This window comes from Tursiops truncatus, chromosome 1 (genome assembly GCF_011762595.2).
Source record: "Tursiops truncatus isolate mTurTru1 chromosome 1, mTurTru1.mat.Y, whole genome shotgun sequence".
Lineage (NCBI taxonomy): Eukaryota > Metazoa > Chordata > Mammalia > Artiodactyla > Delphinidae > Tursiops > Tursiops truncatus.
This window is the reverse complement of record NC_047034.1, coordinates 176,314,020-176,335,107: the sequence shown is the minus strand read 5'-3', so window position 1 is coordinate 176,335,107 and position 21,088 is coordinate 176,314,020. Positions and strand designations below refer to the sequence as shown.

Sequence of the window (21,088 nt, the reverse complement as noted above, 5' to 3'; positions counted from 1 at the left end):
AAAGGGCACAGGTGTGTTCACTGCACTATTCCAAGTTTTCTGTAGATTTGAAATCAAAATTAAAGGTCAAGAAAACACTAAAAAGCCCCTGGGAAGTGGGGTCGCAGCAGGAGAGGCTTCAGTTGCTCTGGAGGCCCCAGGGCGGCCCTCATCTGCAGGGGAGCAGCTGGGAAGCCCAGACACCAATAGGCCCTCCTCCCCGGCCGCAGGTCTGCTGCACAGGAGATTCCGGAACTCTTAACACCCACCCTCCCAACACCTCCTACCTCAGAGCTGCCACCTGCCCCTTCACAGCAACAGGGCACTTTCTCTTCCAGGTGTGAGCCGTTCTGATGAAGGCCCTTTGGTGAACTTCTCGAAGCATTACAATCAAATCCACATGACATCATTCAAAGCCGCCCAACATCCAGAGCGCAGCCACCCTGCCTGGCTGCCCAGACAACAGGGGGAAAGGCATCAACACAGAAAACCAGCCAGCCTGGGGAGGGGGCTTCGGGGTGCACCTTCCTTCCCGTGGCCTGACTCCCCTCGGAGAGAGCCTGCCAGCCACTCTTGCACATAGAGCGTCACACAAACCAGAGGACATGGGGGCAGGCACAAACCCACACGCTAGACAGGAAGGGGCTCCCTCCACTGCACCCTCGGGCAGGGGCGGGCAGGCAGCCCCTGGCCATCCACCACGGTCCCTGCTTGGCGCTGGTTCTCAGATGGGGGCACTTGGCAATGTCTGGAGAAAGGAGGATTTTTGATTGTCACAACTGGGAGGATGCTCCTGGGAAGAACCACCTACAGTGCACAGGACGCGCCCCGTCCCCCCAGCCCCACGCCCATAGTGCCGAGGATGAGAAGCCCTGCCGGGTGGCCACCTTCATTACCACTTGCACCAGGCTCATTCAGCACCTCCGGCCTTCACATCTGCTGTACCCTCAGCCTAGAATGTTCCTCCTTATTTACTGTTCACTGTTCAATCGTTACCTTTTTGAAGCCTGTGTTTGCACACTCACCCAAACTTCCTCTACTCAAAGCACTGCACAAGCACTGCACCTGGGTGTCTGTGCCTCTATTTCCACCTCCAAACTGGAAGCTCTCTGAGGGCAGGCCACAGGGTGGTTTAAGTCCTTCGTGGGCCCAGGCAGCCTTATTCTCACAGACATATTAAAATGGACCCAGGGACCTCCCTGGCGGTCCAGTGGTTAAGACTCCGTGCTGCCAATGCAGGGGGCCCAGGTGCAGTCCCTGGTCAGGGAACTACATCCCGCGTGCCACAACTAAAGATCCTGCATGTCGCAACTAAGACCCGGTGCAGCCAAATAAACAAATAAATAAATGGACCCATATCTCTCATTAAATAGAATTCTCATATAACTCCTATGAGTAGAGGGAGCAGATACTTTTTCTTTTCAGGTCTCCAGTATTTTTGTGGACCCTCGAAAAGCTTGAAGACCGTAGGCTCTGTGCTGAGGAATCTGGTGGGTTCCTGCTGCTGTCAGTCACATCTGGAGTCCCATGCACAGTTAAGTGAATGAACAGATTTCAGATTCACCTGGGAACCACGAAGGAAGCCCCCAGCCTCAGAATGTCCTCACCTCAGAGAACCTAAGACATCAAGGAACTGAAGGAGCCTGCATGTACAGACTATAAATGTTGATGTAACTGGATTGGTAAAAGGCGTCTGTTTAAAACTTCTGGGGACTTCCCTGGTGGTCCACTGGTTAAGACTCTGCGCTTCCACTGCAGGGGGCCCGGGTTCGATCCCGGGTCAGGGAACTAAGATCCCGCATGCGGCACGGCCAATAATAATAATAATAAAAGCAAAAACTTCTGGTTAAAAAAAATTCTATCCTGTGATTTTGGCCTGATTGGTAGAAAAGGTTACCCAGAGCTCACTGTCTCTTCAAGTCCTTTTTACAGCTAAGCAAGAGTACCTGGCAGGCCTGCTCTGACAGCCTCCGCGGTTCAGCCAGCACAATGCAAACAGGAAGGGAACACGGAGCCGGGGGAAGTTTCCTCGGCTGCACTGAGACACTCAGATCCCCGGCGAAGTCCTCCTTAAGCTCTGTAGTTCTTACCGAGGGACGTGCAGGTGGCGGTTGTATCCCTGCACAGTAGGGGGACAAGGACAGAAGGAAAGAAAGGCATCTTCTGACCTAATTTAAAAAGAGATTCTTTTTTCCTTCCCAGAGAACAGCTGGAGCCCTGGAACCTGGCCAAGCCGGAGCCTGAGACCTGAAATCAGGAACCAGTGCGCCTACAAAATCCGGCTCCGGATTTTCCTCTGATTCAGTCTGACCTTTGGCCTCCTGCAGGTTCCAAGGGGGTGGGTAATGCAGACTCCAGAGCCCTTGTCTCTTTATGAGTGGATGTAAGGGCAGGCACTCCCAGCTTGAGCGGGTGCAAGCGCCGCCTCCCACTCCTAGGCAGGCTCTCTCGAGCTGGACGGCCTTCACCGCGGGCTGAGCGGCACCTGGCAGTGTCAAAAGCTCACCTGTGCAGGCTGGTGGCAGAAGGACACCTTTTCTCTCCTGTGACCTAGATCAACATCTGAGATGCCCCCAGCGTGCTGACAACCCACCACCACCACCCCCCAAAGGGAAAACTCAATCTGCATTGCTGGTCAGCCTTCTTAGGGATCAGGCTGAAGTCAAATTGGGGCCGGAAGGACCAGTTCCAAGCCTAATAATCCCAGGGAAGGAGCCTGGCCAGGTTTCACAGACCTTGGGTCACCTCCAGAGAAAGAGGCCAGAATGGAAATTTTAACCCACGGAAGCTCCATCAACCCCACCGCCCACAGCTAGGCCAACTCTTGCAGGGTCACCATTTAAAACGTTAATTAAATTGGGAAATTTAAAAGTTGTTGTTTTTTGGTGGCAGGGCTGTTTTTTTTTTTTAAAGAGGAAGGGGAAAAACTGACACAGTGCTGTTTATTTATCAGGAGCTACATAAGGTCCCTTCACTCAGAGCCAGATGGGCTCGTTCACACCAGCCTCCTGCCGAAGGGGACAAGCCTTGTTCTCAGGGGCAGGCCCAGATAAGGCGGCCCAGGTCTTCCGATGCCTGCCAGCAGGTGGGCTGCTCAAGGACCACTGCCCTCTCCAGCTCTGCCCCCACTATCCCTCCATCCCTTCCCTCCATTGAAGTCTTCAAATAAATAAGTTTCCCGGACCAGGCTCACTGTATCCCCTCAGAATGGGGCCAGAACGGCCTCCAGCTTCCTGTTGCGAGAATTAGGTCCTGAAACCAATTGGGCTGCTCGCAGGGCAAGGGCTCAGTCTCGCCGGGGTGGCCTCCAGAGCCAGCCCACTCCTCACTGCTCAGCTCTGGGGATGGCTGTCATCAGGACCCAGCTGAGAGGCCCCAGGCCTGGCTTCCTGGGTGAAGCTTCTCATAAACCCTTAAGAACATAAGTTTTAGGATTACTGCCTCCTCTTTCCTATAGGCTTTCAGCGTACAGGTACGTGTTAATTTGTATAAAAATAAAGCTATGTTTGTTTACCTCGAACACATATCCATACTATTGCAATACACTGCAAGCATTCATTACACCCTCATGTCACATAAGCCACACTGTTTGTTTGTTTGGATAACTGCTTCTGCTCCGTGACACAGGCCGTGACCTTCCCTCTCCTTTCCCTCCAGCCACCTCAGAACAAAAAATAATCCAAGGAAGAAGGAAACCTCCCCCTAAGAGGTTGCTGAACACTCAGTTTCCTTCCTCCCTAAATGTTTAACAAGCTAATAATCAAAATAAAAAAGATTTTAAACAGAGGCAACTTCAGAATCTACATGTGTTCATTCCATTAACTTGCTGGGGAAGTAGCATGAAGATGAGAACTTCTGATGGGTCACAAAACTCATCCAGTCTGGAGACAATGACGCTGGAGGCTGGAGGGGAAGGGAGGGATGATCAGGGAAAATGCACAGGCTCTGAGGAGACGGGAAAACACAGCGCCCCAAACAGCAGGAATCCACCCACAGTCACCTGCTCAGGGCCAGGGCCACCGTGGAAGAGCTCAGGAGAGTGGACAGAAATGGATGGGAGGCCTTAGGGGCTGTGTGAAAGCTCTAAGAAAGAAACTACCCCCAATCCCAGGGGGCTGCACACAAACACCCAGACCAGTGTAGGGGAGGAAAACTTTTCCCTTCTTCCCTTTAAGGTCTTTGGTTGGTCTAATAATTAAATTGACAGGAGACATTAACAAGAGAAAAACAAATTTAATTTCGTACATATGGGAGCCCCAAAGACATGTGGCTTGAAGAAGTGACCAGAGCAGGCATCTTTTATATCTTTTAGACAAAGAAACGATAAATTTGTGAAGAATTGACAAGACAAAGAAGCTTGGGCTTGGGGTAGTAAATTAGTGAGGAAGTAACAAGGTTTGTTTATACAGCCTTCTCAGCCTTGAATCCCCTGTCTCTGGTGATAAGGATGCCTTCTACCCCCTGGTACAGGGAAGGTACCTTTCACATGGGAGATTTATTTCCTGCTTTCAGGGGGATAAAGGAGGGTCAGAGGGCCCTTCTTGCACTGGCTGTTTCTCAGGAAACTATAATTCAAAATAATCAATATGCCAAAGTGGTATATTTTGGGATGGCATATTCTGCTCCCCACCCACTCAGCACGCCCAGATAATCCAGTTCAGAAGCCAAAGCCCCATCACCCATTTGTAATGACATCCTCCACCCCGAAAGCCATGGAACCATTAGTCACCAAGTCACAGAGAGGGAGAAGAAGCTCCCAGCAAAACTGGCCTGCGAGCGCTCCCCTGGCAAAAAGACTCCTGGTTTTAAAGGCCAGCTATTCACCTCAGACTGTCAAATTTCATAAAATGAAACCCAGGACCTTTCACAAGCCCATATCCACAAAATGCAAGCAAAATCTGACCTCCTGCAAAAACTCTCAGTTGAGAGGAAAAAGCTTATATGGAGGTTCGGGAGAGAGAGAGGTTAGTTACACTACACATTAGTTTGATGGTATTCCTGAGGATTAAGACTTTAAGTCTCAGAGAACTAAACTTCCTTGCAAATTTACCTGGAGCACATGACACAATGTTAAAACAAAACAAAAACAGAAAATATAGGCACCAACGCACTGGTTCTTACCTGCTTCTAGAAAAGTCATGTAAGTCTGCCAGAAAGATACTCAGTCATAAGACTTCCAAGTCCCAAATAGAATAACTCACCCAAAAAAGAAGTTCCAGGACTTCCCTGGTGGCACAGTGGTTAAGAATCCGCCTGCCAATGCAGGGGACACGGGTTCGATCCGGTCCGGAAGATCCCACATACCGCGGAGCAACTAAGCCCATGCGCCACAACTACCGAGCCTGCACTCTAGAGCCCACGAGCCACAACTACTGAGCCCATGTGCCACAACTACTGAAGCCTGGGCACCTAGAGCCCATGCTCCGCAGCAAGAGAAGCCACCGCAATGAGAAGCCTGTGCACTGCAACAAAGAGTAGCCCCCGCTCACCACAACTAGAGAAAACTCGTGCACAGCAACGAAGACCCAATGCAGCCAAAAAAAAAGAATTTTTTTTAACAAGTTGCTGAGCACTTAAATTTTCTGTCTTTTATTATTGTTTTTGAATATTTTTTAACATTTATTTTATTTAATTTATTTATTTTTGGCTGTGCTGGGTCTTTGTTGCTGCGCATGGGCTTTCTCCAGTTGTGGTGAGTGGGGACTACTCTTCGTTGTGGTGCGCAGGCTTCTCATTCTGGTGACTTCTCTTGCTGCGGAGCATGGGCTTCAGTAGTTGCGGCATGCAGGCTCAGTAGTTGTGGTGCACGGGCTTAGTTGTTCCACGGCATGTGGGATCTTCCTGGACCAGGGCTCGAACCCACGTCCCCTGCATTGGCAGGCAGATTCTTAACCACTGTGCCACCAAGGAAGCCAAATTATTATTTTTTTTTTTTTTTGGCTGCAGGAGCTCAGTTCCCCGACCAGGGATTGAACCTGGGCCACAGCAGTGAAAGTGCCGAATCTTTTTTTTTTTTTTAATTTATTTATTTGGCAGCTCCAGGTCTTAGTTGTGGCACGTGGGATCTTTAGTTGCGGCATGCATGCAGGATCTTAGTTCTCTGACCAGGAATCGACTCAGGCTCCCTGCATTGGGAGCATGGAGTCTTAGCCACTGAACCGCCAGGGAAGTCCCGAAAGTGCCGAATCTTAACCACTAGAGCACCAGGGAACTCCCTCTCTTTCATTGCTATTAAGAAGCAGTATTTTCCTACATGTATCTTTTTTTTTTTTTTTTTTTTTTTTTTTTTTTTTTTTTTTTTTGCGGTACACAGGCCTCTCACTGTTGTGGCCTCTCCCGTTGCGGAGCACAGGCTCCGGACGTACAGGCTCAGCAGCCATGGCTCACAGGCCTAGTCGCTCTGCGGCATGTGGGATCTTCCCAGACCAGGGCATGAACCCGTGTCCCCTGCATCGGCAAGCGGACTCTCAACCACTGCGCCACCAGGGAAACCCCTACATGTATCTTTATGCTTTTGTCTGTCTATAGGATAAATCCCTACAGTCTTAGTTGCTACAGCAAAGGGTGCATGTGTTTAAATGTTTAATATTTTGCCAAGTTGCCCTCCATGGACATGGTGACCTTTTATGTGCCCCCCAAAATGGTGCAAGAACACCTGTTTTCCCCCATACCTTGGCAGAAGTTGATTTGTTGCTAATCTGATAGGTGGGAAGTGGTATATCATTATAGTTTCAATTTGCATTTCCTGATGAGGAAATAGAGCATCATTTCAGATCATTAAGAGCAATCTGTTATGTTGTTTGCCCATTTCTTTCTTGGGTTGGCAGTCTTCTTCTTGTTGATCTACAAGTGCTCTTTATATATTAAGGCAGTTTGTCCTATGGCTGTGATATTTGTTACACGTATTTCCCCAATTTGTCATTGTTCTTTCGATTATATTATTTTATCCATGTAGAGTTTTGATTTTTATGTAATCAGATTTTAACATCTTTTATTTTATAACTTACAGATTTCATTTCATATTATTTCCTTCTCCCACTGTTTTCTTTTAATATACTTACTATTTTGTACTTTTAAAACTTTGCTCCATAACTGAGTGATCCACAAACCCAGCCTCACCAGAAGCGGGGCAGGTTGGCATTGTGTGCCTCCAGTGGGACGTGGACAATGTCAGCTACAATCATTTCTCACCAAAATGTTCACCTTTACTCCAATTCTAAGGAAAACCAGACTAATAGTCAATAGTCCTGGATTTTAAAAAATGTTAATGTCGTGATAGACAAAGAAAAGCTAGTGAACACTCTAGGCTAAGGGAGAGGAAAGAGCTTGGGAACCTAGTGAAGTTGAGATCTTCAGTTGGATCCCAGATTAAAAACTGGTGCAGGCCAAAGTGAGGGGCGTGGTTGGGAAAGTTGGATGTGGGCTGTATATCAGAGAACACTGCTGGGTCAATAGTAAATTCCTTGGGGCTGAAAATAGTATTGGGATAATGTCGGAGCATGGCCTTAGGAGATGCAAAGTATCTGATACCTGCAACTTGCTTTTTTTCTTTTTAATAAGGGCAGCTCTTCAGCTTTCTTTTTTTTTTTTAAATAAATTCATTTTTGGCTGCATTGGGTCTTCGTTGCTGTGCACGGGCTTCTCACTGCGGTGGCTTCTCTTGTTGCGGAGCACAGGCTCTAGGAGCATGGGCTTCAGTAGTTGTGGCACACGGGCTCAGTAGTTGTGGCTCGTGGCTCTAGAGTGCAGGCTCAGTAGTTGTGGCACATGGGCTTAGTTGCTCCGTGGCATGTGGGATCTTCCCGAACCAGGGCTCAAACCCGTGTCCCCTGTATTGGCAGGCGGATTCTTAACCACTGCGCCACCAGGGAAGCCCACAACTTGCTTTCAAATCGCTCAGTATAAGTATAACCAATCAAAAGAATGCCAGGGAACCATTAAAAGGAGTGGGGTAGCTGTAAATGACCTCAGACATTAACTTAACGGCTCTGTGCCTCAGTTTGCTCATCTGCAAACTGTGGACAGTAACAGTCCTTAGTTCACAGGTTTGTTGTGAGGAATAAACGCATTAACATAAGCAAAGCACTTTTAACAATACCCAGCACGGGAGAAGTGAAGCAGTATTAGCCAAATGATGACGATGATGATGATGGTGGAACAGAATGAGTTCCAGTACTTACCGTGAAGTGAAAAAAGTAAGGTGCACGACAGTGTGTATACAGTGTGGAAACAAAACAGTGCACATCGGGCACGTGTGCAGTCAGCGCGTACCTGATGCACTTGTACGTGTGTAGGAGGTCTCTGGTTAAGATGCACAAGACATCCACTAACAGGTGTCTTTTTCGAGGCGTCTCTTTCAGGGAGGGAGGAAGACTTAGTTTTCAACAATTAGCCTTTTGAGTTCTGTACTATGTATATATTACCTACTCCAAAAAATCCCAATGTATATTTTTTAAAGGACGTGGAATGGGGTCAGAAGAGGAGAATAAAAGATCTTCCTCCACTTTGGTGGCTGGTTGCCCAGCCAGCCAGTCCAGTGCCGTGGCCGCTGTTGAGCACCCAAGCTCTGCCACCATCGCTCACAGGCCTGCGAGAGCTCTTCTCTTCCTCGGAGATGGGAGGTGAGGGTGGACAGCCAGTCCCGGAGCAGACGTAAAGTGATGGCTCTCGGGTGGCAGCAGCAGCTTCCCTGGGGTAGGGATGAAGGACTCTGCCCCTGTGCTGGCTGACTCTGCCCCACCACGTCCCACCGTAAGCTCCGGAAGGCTGTTCTGCGCAGGAAAGTAGAGCCAGGGCCCTGGAGAGACACCCGTAAGCCAGCTTACCAGCCTGTAGGCCCCACCGTGCTCCCCCTAAAAATCACCAGCACCCCATCTTCCTGCAACTCCAGCGATCGGCTGTGGAGCACATAGTGGGAAACGGCACTCACAGAGGTCTGAGATCACAGCTCAGCGGACCTGACCTTGGCGGTTTCTCTATCACCTCTGCTCCTTCCTTAGTAAGTAAGACTGCATCATTCAGGGGCTCAGAACTACCCCCTTACCATTTAAAATCTCCAGATCATCTCGGCAGCACCCACAGCCTCATGTGTTTAAACTGTCTTCCTCCAACGCCCCTCCCCCCAGCCCCGCCGCAGGAGAAACATAAAATTATAAATGGAAAATCATTCAAATGCTCTCTACCTGGAGAGAATGGAAGAAACCTAGAGGGTCCGAAACACATTTTAGTTCATATTCCTGCAGCAGAAGGACATACTGTGAGGACAAGGGTCAGGATGGATCGGTCTGTCGGAAGCCAGGGCTGCCTGGGGCAGGGGGCGGGGAGGCCTTGGTCTGGGCAGGGAGGTCAAGGCTAACCCATCTCTTTGGAAACTGGGCCCCTGGTTCGCCAGGTGATTTAGCTGGAAGAACAAGGGTGGGGCCCACACTGTGAAAGGTGTCTGAATCCAAAAGGGACCCTGACCCCCGAAGGAAGCCCCACTTGTGGAAGCCAGAACTGCAGAACGACAAGGCGGTAACTTCATCTGTTTTGGAGTTGTTATTCAGTTCAGGGACACGGACCACAGGATTCCAGCAGCAGGAAACATGTGGGCTGGATACTCAGGAGATACTCAGGCTGAAAAAGCCTTAATTGGAGCTGGTCTCCAAAAGCCTCCCACCCAGCTCTCCACGTGGAAGAGAAGATGGAAGTGGGTCACATTCTCCCAGCTGAACCGGCAGCACCGTGGGCTCCGACCGCACAAGAACAAGCCCAGGGGCACTGAGTGACCTGGTCTCCTCACCAGACTGGCCTTTTCCTCCTGATCAGATGCTGGATGGTTCTGAGGCCCTCCAGACTGAAGGGGCACCTGGTCAGCACCAGGAAGGTAGTGACACTGCAGGGGCTGGTGAAAGTAACATTGCCCGGGAGCGGAGCCCTGTCCTGGCACCTTCCTCTCACTCTGGATGTGGGCAGGCGCCTCTGCCAGCCCTGTGCCCTCTCCACCCCAGCTCTGGCCTGAGGGCTAGTGGAAGAACACTGGGTGCTTTTGCAGAAACTGCTGGGCCTCCCTGACCGCACTCTTTGGAGGGATCCTGAGGCCTGTGGCTGGGCAGACCTGGGGAAGAAAGAACCCTCCCCCACCCCACTCTGCATAAACTGACCCCAATGGGGGCTCACAGACAGAGGTGTCCCTGGCATCATGCCGAGAGCACCGATGCAGCCAGCCCCACAGCCTGCCTGCCTCCGTGTGCCTGCTTTCCAAAGTTGGCCAAGGGAGACCTGTCAGGCAGGCAGGGAATTCCGGGGAGACAAGCACTGATGGTCTTCTCATAAGATAGGCACTGGATTGATGGCATAACTTCAGAAAGCTGTGGGGACTTCCCTGGTGGCGCAGTGGCTAAGAATCCGCCTGCCAATGCTGGGGACACGGGTTTGAGCCCTGGTCCGGGAAGATTCCACATGCCACAGAGCAACTATGCCCGTGCGCCACAACTACGGAGCCCACGTGCCACAACTACTGAAGCCCGCACGCCTAGAGCCCGTGCTCTGCAACAAGAGAAGCCACCACAATGAGAAGCCCACGCACAGCAATGAAGAGCAGCCCCCGCTCGCCGCAACTAGAGAAAAGCCCACGCGCAGCAACGAAGACCCAACAGAGCCCAAAATAAATAAATAAATAAATAAATTTTATTTGAAAAAAAAACTGTGGAAAGAGCTCAATGCCATGATCGTTCTTCCCTGACTTGAACTCGGGTAACAAAGGGTTAATAAGCTTTTAAGTGGAAACGTAGTTCTTACTAACTGGGACTGCCAAGGTGCTAACTGTTTCTACAGACACCCACACTAGCACAGCTTTTGTTAAGTGTGACACACAAGGGCTCCAATCTACTAACTCTTCCCCAGCTCTTCTGGGAAGCCAAACCCAACCCTCCACCGTAACGTCCGTCCAGGGCAGGTACCCATGCGGCTGATGTGGACATCTGGAAATTATATCCTGACTCTCCTCCTGAGAGTTCAAAACACTCACCAACATGTTCTTGCTTTAGTCACACGACTCCCAACTAGATAGTAAGCCTCTTGGCCCTAGATTCTAAGATTTGTACGATAAGAACTAATTCTACCCTGCTCACCACAGTATTCCCTACCATGAGTATACCCTGCTCACCACAGTATTCCCAGGGCCTACCATGGGGCCCAGATCGTAATAAAAGTTCAGTAAATATTTATTACTTGAATCAGTGAGTTATTAGGAGGAAGGAGGAAAGGAAGGATGAATGGAAGATAGTCATCACCTCTTGTTATCTCTGTGTTCTTGGTTTATATTACAAAGACATCACCGCCGGGATTAGAAACCAAGCCCTATAACCCCCTTCTCTGCCCTGCCATCAACGGTCCTCGAACCTGTTACGATGCACAGTTTACATGCTGCTTCCAGAAGCTTCTACAGAACAACATGAACATGAAAAATGGAGAAACTTTCATGACCTTCAATCCTTAAGAAACTTCGGAAGGAGGAAGCCCCCCAACAGAAGGACACCTTTCCCTCTGGGGGCTGTTGTCTTCCCCCTCTAACAAGGCTCTGCAGAGGATCAGGACATAATAGGTCTTTAATGACAGAGTATAAGCAGTTGGGGCTCAGTGCCCTTTCATAAAAGAAGTTCAAAAGCACTTTGGCCCAAACATCACAATGCCCCTGGGAGCTATTAAGGCACAAGGATCATTATCCCCATTTACAATTGAGGAAAGTAAGGCAAAGGGAGGTGACTTAGTTTGCCCAAGGTCAGATGAGACAGGGAAAAGGCACAGGATTCAAACTCTTTGCAGCAGCCAGCGCGCTAACTCTGGGCACCCTCACAACGTCATGCACGCTGGGCTTAAGGGAGATGTCTTTTCTTCTCTGTTGTTTCTGCTGCAAGGCAGCATCTAATATGGTGTCCAGAACTCACACACAGGAGTCCCACCAACTGGGTCTCAATCTTGACTTTGTTCCCAACTATCTTCACTTCAAACAGCTTATTGTACTTAACCTTTCCAGGCCTCAGCTTCTGAATATGCAAAATGGTAATACTGCTACTTAGAAACTACAGTGAAGACTAAGTGAGAAAAAGTACAGAAAATGTCATCATTCAGTAACAAGAGAAAAAGGTTGCACCCACTCCGGGTTTAGTTTTTACAAGGAGACAGGCAACACGTGACTAACAAGCATTTCCGATTCGGCCACTGAAATACGCCAGAACCCTGAGAGTGACTTGCAGCACAAAAGTCCTATTTGATTCCTACCAACTCTCACTGGCCTCTCAAGGTTAGCAGAGCAGGTTGGCATCACGGACACTGACAGACAAGGGGATGCCTGAGTGAGGATTTGAAAGGCTGGCCAACTGCCCTCAGTCTGAAGAGGCCAACTTTGGATTCCTGGTGAGTTGAACTCCTGGGTTTGAAACTCCATTTCTGCTGAGCTTCCCAACTCCACTCAGCCCAGACTAAAGACAGCCAATGCTTTCTAGGTACCACCATACTTGGATCAAGTGATGTGCAGGAGTGTAGATCAAATAATGATACAGGAAGTGTTCAGAGGTGACAGTGTGGCCTGGTGGTACTCAGCAGGGGACTGGTAGAGAAATGGGGATGGGGTGGGGGGGGAGGAAAGCTGCCCAGTCAATATTGGTACACTTCCAACAAAGACACTGTGACAGGGAATTCCCCGGTGGTCCAGGGGTTAGGACTCTCATGCTCTCACTGCCAAGGGCCTGGTTCAGTCCCTGGCCAGGGAACTAAGATCCTGCAAGCTGAGCGGTGCAACCGAAGAAACAAAACAAAACAAGACACTGTGAAGACACTGTGACATACAGGTATGTGGGGGTCCCTGATGCACATAAGAACAGCAGCAAAACTCCAAGGTTACGCCAGAGTCACTACCATGACAAGAAGCTTTTCCTTATGCAGAGAACAGGACAAGCTGCTGTACAGGACAAGATGCTAAGAGCTGGCGATGCTCATTCATTCAACTCAAGAAACATTGACCAATTACCTACATACTCAGGGGAGAAAGGTGGCTTGATGGAATCTGCAGGACACACAGACACACACACCTGGAACTTCCTTAAGTTAGCTGATGGATCCCACATCTCCTGGGTACCTAGGTCAGAGACATGAGAAACCTGAGGGGAATAAGTACAACACTGATGGCCTCCAAAAGCCTTCCCAGGACAAGGAGAGCCTGCTCACTGCTCTTCCAATCATCCAGGTCTTTCTCCTAGGATGGACCCCCAGGAAAGGTTCCTGTGCAGTGACCTCCCACTGTTCAGAATTGAAGAGTAAAATCCAAACTCCTCACTGTGGCCACAGACCCCACTCCTGCCACCTCCTCACTCAGTACACTCCAGCCACCATAGGCTTCTTGTACACTCCAGCCGCCATAGGCTTCTTGCTTCTACTGTCCTCTCTGCCCATCCGCAGGGTCTCCATTCAAAGTTACCTCCTCAGAGCTCGCTAAAATTATGACCCAGGCACTCTCCATCTCATTGCCCTGTTTTATTCTCCGTGCATCTCTTTTCACCATCCTACATTATTTTGTTCACTTGTGTACTTGTTTACCGTCTGTCTCTCCCACTAGAATGTAAACTTCATTAGATCACGCAACTTGGTGATCTTGTTCTTGGCTATATCCCCAGCATCTACAACAGTGCCTGGCACACAGTAGGTGTTCAATAAGCCATACAATTTAAGAAATATTTATTGCGTGCCTACAAAGTCTAACTGTAGACCAAAAAAAAAAAAAAAGACAAAATCTCTGCCCTAAAAGAGCTTAAATTCTGATGGGAGATAAAAATCAGATTAAAAAAATGGTGAAATAACAGCTACTACTTCAACCAAGCCATACCAAGGTGCTCAGTGCTGTTCTAAGCATCTAATAGGTATTACTTAATTTAAGCCTCCCAACAACTCCATGAAGTATTAATATTTTATAGATGGGGAAACTGAGGCACAGAGAGGTTAAGTTACTTGCTGAAGGTCACGAAGCTCATGATGGCAGAACCAAGACCCAAACCCAGATAGTCTTGGTATGAAGTCCATGCTCTGATTAAGAGCTATGCTTCCTATCTGCCGAGTGTCGAGTAACTACTTGGTCAGCACCCTCAGCAGCTGTTCCTTGTAGGCAGAGCTGGAGAGAGAGCAGGCCCATCAAGGAAGGGCTGTGAGCTCAGTGACATGGAGTCTGCTGGGTTGACGCCCGTGGTGCACTCTGGTTGAGGAGGAATCTAATGAAAAGACATGGACAGGGTCAGGATTCCTGGGCTCTAGTTTTAGGTGCTGTGAGACACCCAGGCAAGTCAACTCGTACTTGATGAGTGTACTTTTGGGGCAGGATCTAGATGCTGTGAGGGATGCAAAAGCTGAATCCAATAGAGACCCTGGCCTCAGAAAGCTTAGGGTCATGCAAGTGCATACGAAGCTGAGAGGTAGAAAGTGACGGATACCATTAGCAAATGTACAAACAGCTATGGGATTTCAAAAGAGTTACTCACTCTCTAGGGACCACAGGTGCCCAACCGTAAGAGGGGCCCGGCCCCACGGTCCTTTATAGCTCGGATGTGTTCTGACAGCCCAGACTTGGAGCAACGTGGAGATCAAGTTTTATTCTGGTTAATGGTTCAAGTTCACGGCCACTGAGCTGCTCTCCCACCCACCATGAGATCAGTCCCAATATCTTTGGGCAACATCTTACAGCAGAGGCAGGGCAATAACGCTCTCATTTAAATAATGCAGCCGGATGTGGGAATGAAGGCCAGTGTGTTCTGCCCTCCTCCACCTCGAACTGATTTTTAAGCCTACAAACCCTCTTCCCTCAAGGAGGGGGTGGGTGACGTTTCTGTGAGCACCTTGTTAGAATGTGGAGACTGCTCCCTATTCACCCTGTTCACATCAGTATCTCTAGAGTTTAGCACAGTACCTGGCCCACAGCAGGTGCTGAGTAAGGTTTGCTGAGCTAAACCTGAGCTTGGTCAGGTCCAGAAATTCTCTGCCAGAAGTATAACTCGAAGTCGGTGTTCCCTGAAGTTTTGCTTTAAAGCTCTGAGCCTCTCTCAGGGGGAGCAGACTGGTTTTACCTATTCACTTCTGCTACCCCTACTCTGGTCCAAGCCACCATCATCCCTTGACCGGAAGCGGCAACAGTCTGTCTCCCAATTAGTATCCCTGCTCCTTACAATCCAGTCTCAATAGAGCAGCCAGAATGATCTCTGAAAACAAATCAGATCTTATCACCTCTTTACTTAAAATCCACCTGTGGTTTCTAACTGCACTTGGAATAAAATCCAAACTGGCTCTTCCCACCTTCACAGCACTTACCATGACTAAAATTATTTTGTCCACTTACTTGTTTAATCCCTCCTCTTCAGAAGGTCAGCTACAGGAGGGCAGGGGCTGTGTCTCTCTTCACCACTGTAGCCCCCGGTGCTTGGAATGCTGCCTGACACATACACAAGGACCACTCACTCCACCAGGAAACCATGAATGACACACTGGCATTTAACAGCCAGCACCTTTATTTATAATTCAAAGTCCTGCTTTAAATCAAAGGAAACTTGGTCTCTCTGGACACTTTAATGGCCCAAGAGATCAGTATCACTTAGAGTCTAAAGCCAGGAACTAGAGCCCAGTAGTTGTAGCAGGGAGCTAAGAGCCAAGATACTTGGGAGCAGAACCTCAGGACAAACTCTGACTTGCCTCCAGGTCCCTTGCCCACACACCCTGTGCCTCAATTTACCCAGCCGTCGGCCAGGCACACTTCCCTAAGTAGTGTGAGTGACAGGAGACAAAGTAATTAACAGCTATAGTGTACTTAGATTCTCAGATAGGAGGTGCTGCCAGCCTCACATCTCATTATTCATAAAACTCTTCATCTGCGGCCAACACAGGCCTCCTGGGCCTTCCCAGGGGCTAACCTGACAGCAGGTACTGCTCAGACAAGTTCAGCACACACGAGAGAGGCAGGCATGCGGGGCCTAACAGAGGTTGGGTATCAGACCTAAGTGTCTCGGTTACCAGGTTCAAGAAAAAGGAAAGTGGTCGGGGTGGGGATGATGGAAAGGAGACGAGAAGTGCAGTCTGGGGCTCTGAGTGGTTAATCTTGCAGGTTCACATACACACGCCTGCCATACAGGTGAGATGTATGCCTACAATGTGCACCGTCTAGGAACACTCACTAGGAGAGGTGGGATGGGGACACGACAGTTCAACCAGACTAGGGAGAGGAACCGTGGATCAGTGACCAGATCTTGGCAGCATTTAGTTTGGGAAAATATGGGAGGGCTCTATACAGAGGGTCAGGATGCTGAGAGCAGGGCGCAGGTGAGGGAAGACACAAGAGGGCACGGGACCTGGAGTGCCGACAGACGGTGACAACCCCGCCAACGCGGTGGGGTGAGCAACAGAGTGGATGGCTCGGACACCTGTGGAGGCGACCCCCGGGGTAAAGGGGGTTGAGGACCGCTGGATGGTGGTCTGTCGCGGGGGCGGCGAGTGGCAGGAGCAGCGGGGGCCAGGTGGGGCAGGAGGCCCGGCCCAGACCAGGGCGCCGTGCCGGGGGTACGGCTGGTGGGTCCGAGCGGGGTCGGGGTCGCCCTCCACGGCCCCTCCCCGAGAGACAAAGGGCCGGCGGCTCCCCCGAGCCCCGGCGCGGCGCGGGCCCAGGCGCTGAGGGCGAGGGCCGGCCTCGGCGCTTACCTGGGCCGCCCGACCCGGCCGGGCGGGCGGGGGCTGCGGGTCCGAGAGCGGCGCGCGGCGGCCTGTTCCGGGGCGCGCACAGCCCGAGCAGCCGCGGGGGCAGCAGCAGCAGCAGCAGCAACAGCAGCAGCAGCGGGAGCAACCGCCTCAGCCTCCGCCTCCCGTTCAGTGAGTCACCGCGGCGGGGAGAGAGGGAGGCGCCAGGCCGCCGGGGGAGGGACCGGCGGAGGGGGCGGCATCTGGCTCCGCTCGGGCGGCGGAGGCGCGGCCACGGCAACGCCCCGGGGGGGCCGGGCGCCGGGGGCGTGACCTGATGATGTGGTGGGCGTGGCCAGGAACACCCTCTGGCTCTCATTGGTTAAATCGGACAGAGGGCGGGGATTCCAGTTGAGTGGGGGGGCTGAGGAGTGCTCGGGCACGCTCATTGGGCCCCTCGAAGGGGGCGGGACCAGTGGCCCCGGGGCGGAGCCACGAGATGGGCAGGTGGAACCCGGTCGCGGGCAGTGGCCGACCGGCTCTCAGAGCAAAGGGGTGGAGCGGGTCGGGGGTTGGCAGGGGAGGAGGGGCGGGGGCTCGGATGAGGAGGCGGCCTGAGGGCGGAGCCCGGGTTAAGGATGGACCCGGCGTTGCGGTAAAGCAACTCTGCCTGTCCCTAGCTGCTCCAGAAGCACAGTGATCCCGTAAAAATAATGGCCTCTCCCACGCACGGGTCTGTGTTTAAAAATGGGAGCAGCCAGATGGGGCGGAATCCTTGGTGAGACCGATTTACCCAGGACCCCTGAAAAATCTGAAATGGACGAGGTTGCAAAACATTTAGAGGAGTGGTCTTCCTGAGTCTTGGAGCTGGGAGTATTGCTACCTTTAGGCCGACTCTTGAACTGGGGGCCTGTCTAACCTGGATCCACCGAGCCCAGAGAGCCCAGGGATGGTCCTCTGTGGGTTAAACTTAGAATACTGTTTGTATTGGTAGTGAGTGCATTTTTCTGCGGAGAAGGGTGACCTTGATTAAAATGTTTCTATAGGAAGTCTGACTATGTCTGCTAATCTGGCTCTGTCTGGAGAGAGTATAGAGAGAAACAGCCCCTTTTAGGCAAAATGAGAATTGCTCTGAACACCCACCTTCCCTTTTAAAGGGACGCGTGTCTTCAAGTGTGGTCTCACTTTCAACATTTAACTTAACAATTGCATGGGGTGACACTAACCACAGTTTAGAGGCCTTACTGCCCCGCTTTCCCCAGCCTTTTCACTCCTTTTCTGTCCCATCCTCTTCCACTCCCCTCACTTTTCTTTCCCTTCCCTATGCAAGGATACAAGATACTTTTTTTTTTTTACTGTATTTATATCCTCCAATGTCCATATTGCTCTTTTGATTTAATAACTTTTTAGTTACAATTGAGGAATACTTTAATTTTATCAAAAGTCATGAGATTATGAACTTTTAAAGGCCAGAAATAGATTTTAATGATGTCTGTATCTCCATCAGCTTCCAGACTACCAGGCCCATAACAAGAGCTCAAGCAATATTTTGCAATACAGTTACAAGCTTGTCCCTCAAGTTTCCCAGCGCATACCAATACAACAAACTTACATATTCAAGTTATTTTCATGTAAATATTGATGTTTAAACAAATGAATTGGGACTTCCCTGGTGGCAGAGTGGTTGGGACTCCAAGCTTCCAGTGCAGGGAGCCAGAGGTTCCATCCCTGGTCGGGGAGCTAGATCCCATGTGCATGCCGCAACTAAAAGTTTGCATGCCACAGCTAGGGAGCCGGCAAGCCGCAACTAAGGAGCCCGGCAAGCCGCAACTAAGGCGCCCGCCAGCGCAACCAAAATAAATAAATAAATAAATATTTTAAAAAATAATAAACAAATGAATTAAGGGACTTCCCTGGTGGCCCAGCGGTTAAGACTCCACGCTTCCATTGCAGGGGGCACGGGTTTGATCCCTGGTTGGGGAAATGAGACCAGGGAACTGAGATTCCCACATGCAAGAAGGGAAAAAAGAAAGGTATATGCTTAAGGAAAAATGTGGGAAAGGAATGCACAAAATGAAAAGGTGTCAGTGTGAAATAGTGGATGCTTTTTTCCTTTTTTCAAAATTTTCATAAATACATTGTTTTTATAGTTCAAAATTACAATAAGTTCATCAACATAGCCAGGCCCTTAACTACCCCATCAGCTCAGAGTTGGAAAATTCTGCATTTCTAGATAGCAGTATTACTGCAGGATTAACGCAGAATGAAACACTGAAGGCTTAGGAGGCAGGAAACATCTGTTAGTTCTGACAGCCCAGCACTGCCTCTGCCCTTTGGGGAACTGCTCCTCCCCACCGTCTACCCACCAGAGGTGCTGATGAGGTTACCAACTATAGTATTCTACCCTTTCCCCTCCACAAAAAAAGCAAACAGTGGAGACGTGAACCCAAGCTTGATCAATTTAAGTGCTGCATTCTCTTGACCATTGGCTAAGAAGAGGATGTGACCTGAGCGGAGCCAATTGGAGTCCTTCTCTGAAACTTTCTGAATTGGAAATGAAGGGAAGTTCTTTCTTTCCTGTTGGATCAAGAGCTGTAAGGATGTGACCTCAAAAATGTTAGCATCATCCTCCACCCATCCCATGGAAAATTCTGAAGGAATGAGGCAATGTTACTGGACAGACACAGAGACCAAGATTTGGAGGGAAGGAAAGTGAAAGGGAGAGAACCTATCATGGTATGTTCCATGGTTTCAGTAGACCTTGCACCAATTCTGCACAAACCATCTCACACTTAATAGGTCCCCAAATCTGCCTTTCCTCTGTCAACAGCTGGCGCCACTCCACCAAGTTGCTTATACCAGAAACTTAAGAGTATCCTTGACACCACGCTCTCCTTTATCCCTCACGTTCAGTCCATGTTGTTTCCACCCTCAGACCATACCTTGAATCTCCCCTCTTCCCACCCTCTCCACTATTCTGCTCCAGTTTAACCCATCATCAGCCCTCACCATGACTCCAGCACTAACTTCCAAGTGTGCCCTCATTCAGGCTTTCCCTAACACCGTCAATCCATTGCCCACACAGCAGCTAGAGGGATCTTCTTAAAATGTACTGATCTTGTCACACCTCTGCTATTCAACGACTCCTCTTTGTTTTCCTGATGAAGTTCAAAATCTTTAGCATGGCTACAAGGCCTTGCATGATCTGGCTCCAGCCTGACCTTGAACTACCTTTGCCAACTGAGCTTCCACCACACACAGGCCCTCTCCCTATTCCTTGATCACAGGATACTTCTTTGTGCTTTGGTACATATGAGTACCATTTCTCTTCCTTTTACTGAAGTGTAGTTGATTTACAATGTTGTGTTAGTTTCTGATGTACAGCACAATGATTCAGTTTAACATATATATACATATTCTTTTTCATATTCTTTTCTTTTATGGTTTATTACAGCATATTGAACATAGTTCCCTGTGCTATACAGTAGGACCTTGTTTATCTATTTTATATATAGTAGTTTGTATCTGCTAATCCCAAACTCAAGGAGACTTTTCTTTACCTATGCTAGGCCAGCCCCAGTCCCAACATGGCCATAAATTCCAGGAGGGCAACGAGGTCACTGTGAACCACTCCCACCTAGTATAGTAGCTGGCAGTGTAGATGCTCAACAAATACTGCATGAATAAATAAATGTGTAAAGACTGAACCCAGGACTTTCCCTCCCATTGATAGCCACTCCTATTTCCCCATCTCCACCCGCAACTCCAATGCTACCAACCCTTTTTTCACGCTTCACTCAATAAATTTATGATTCTATATTTTACCCTTTCAGCTTTGGGGAGGGCCTCTCTGTGCTCCCAGACATATATGTATCTTTAAATAGCTGCTTTCTGGAGGAAAAAAAATCTCTATCCTCTGTATCAAAGGGATAACTCTAACAGTAAAATATTCAGGCCAAGTATGAAACAACAGTGGAGCCACAGCAGGCTGCAGGGAAGGAAAGCTATTTTGAAGTAGTTATGGCAACAGTGGTCCTCAAATTTTACCCTATAAGAGGGCCTCCTGCCTACAAGTGGAGCAGGTACAAGGTGAGAATGGGAGAGAAAGGAAAAGACATTGTACTGAATAAGAAGAGATTTTTTTTTAGTAAAGAAAAAATAAGAACCAATTCTTTTTGTGTTTTGAAAACCAAATTTTAAACACTAATAACTTCCAATTATATAGAAAGTTCGAAAAATTGTCTTTTGCATCGGTCTCTATGTTTTTTTGTTTTTTTGCGGTACGTGGGCCTCTCACTGTTGTGGCCTCTCCCGTTGCGGAGCACAGGCTCCAGACGCGCAGGCTCAGCGGCCATGGCTCACGGGCCCAGCCGCTCCGCGGCATGTGGTATCTTCCCGGACCGGGGCACGAACCCGTGTCCCCTGC

At 49.5% G+C, this 21,088-nt stretch overlaps 1 protein-coding gene across 5 annotated transcripts in view; it reads right to left on the bottom strand.

The window, feature by feature from the left end:
• CTNNBIP1 (catenin beta interacting protein 1) overlaps positions 1 to 16,865 on the bottom strand; it is a 52,957-nt gene extending 36,092 nt beyond the window's left edge. For 2 of the 5 annotated variants that reach the window (XM_073796448.1, XM_033843599.2), the window contains exons 1-2: positions 16,687 to 16,865; positions 1,926 to 2,098 (exon numbers count right to left, since the gene is read on the bottom strand). The gene's annotated coding sequence lies outside the window, so the exon portion shown is untranslated. Of the gene's footprint in view, positions 1 to 1,925; positions 2,099 to 15,337; positions 15,431 to 16,686 lie in introns of all 5 variants that reach the window. The other 3 variants (XM_033843597.2, XM_073796451.1, XM_033843606.2) reach the window with 3 other exon arrangements.
• Positions 16,866 to 21,088: the final 4,223 nt, after the last annotated feature.